Genomic DNA, 1,339 nt, shown 5'->3' with positions numbered 1-1,339 from the left:
GCCCCTATCAAATTCTGCCCATTTGCCAGATGTGCCTGGGGAGGGGAAGGGTGGGGGTGCATGGCATGAGAGAGAGGGCAGGGTAGCTGAGCCTGGTCTAGAGCTTCAGCCTGAGACTGAACCTGAGCTTGACCCCAGAGGTCACTGCCCACTGTGGAGCAGGCATGGCCCCAGGTATATTGGATGCATAATCTCCTTATTCCTACAACGACAAAGTGACTACTAAAGAACCAAGTCTGAGAGAGTAGGGGGCTTGCCTGGGGCCACACACAGTCAGCGTCAAGACCATGCTCTGAACACAGGTCTTTTGGACTCCAGAATCCATTCCCTCAACCACTACGCTGCCCTGCCTAATTGAAGTGTCCAAGCTAATAGAGCCCTTCAAAATCAGGGACCTAGAGAGGGACTGTGACTTGTCCAGGACCATCCAGAGACTCTATGGGTGGGCAGGGTCCTTTGTCCTACTTGCTGACACAATAAATTGCTGCCTTGGCATCCTTTCTCAAAGCGTACTCCATGGAACCCCATCCCTGGAAGATGCCCCATAGCAGAAGGGTTCCCTGGTCAAGTCAGTATGGGAAGGACTCTGTGCTCCTCTTGCTGACTGGGAGCTGGGCAGGGAGCATTGGAAGACTCTGTCTGGCCCAGTCTTCTTGGTCGCCTTACGTTGCAAGCTGTCCTTCATCCAGGAAGAGGGGGACTTGGATTCACTATCATCAGGAGATGCCTGAAGCACCAAGGTTCTTTCACCCCAAAAGATGATTCCAAAGCCAAGGGAGAACAAGACAGTTCCACAGATGTTTCTTGCTCTCTGTCGAGAAAGTGTGCTGCATGTCTGCATCTGTGTGATTGTTCCATAAAACAGGACATTGTACTGTACAGCCTTTTACGCCTTTTGAATTGTGTGCTAAGTGAATGAGTGAACTTTTCCAAAGATAAATCGAAGCTGTAAAGTGCACAAAACTATGGCTGATTCATGCTGATGTTTGATAGAAACCAATGCAATACTGTAAAGCAATTATCCTTCAATTAAAAATAAGTGCACGCATGTGTACTAAGTCAATTCAGTCAATTCAGTCCTGTCTGACTCTTTGTGACCCCGTGGACTGTGGCCTGCCAGTCTCCTCTGTCCATGGGGATTCTCCAGGCAAAAATACTGCAGTGGGTTGCCGTGCCCTCCTCCAGGGGATCTTCCCAACCCAGGGGTCAAACCCGCATCTCTTGCATCTCCTGCATTGTCAGGAGGGTTCTTTACCATTAGGGCCACCTGGGAAGCCCAAAAAATAAGTAAATAAATAAAAATAAAAGTACACAAAAGAACACAGTCATTGTCAGGCAC

This window comes from Odocoileus virginianus, chromosome 3 (genome assembly GCF_023699985.2).
Source record: "Odocoileus virginianus isolate 20LAN1187 ecotype Illinois chromosome 3, Ovbor_1.2, whole genome shotgun sequence".
Classification (NCBI taxonomy): Eukaryota; Metazoa; Chordata; class Mammalia; order Artiodactyla; family Cervidae; genus Odocoileus; species Odocoileus virginianus.
This window is presented reverse-complemented; position numbering follows the sequence as displayed.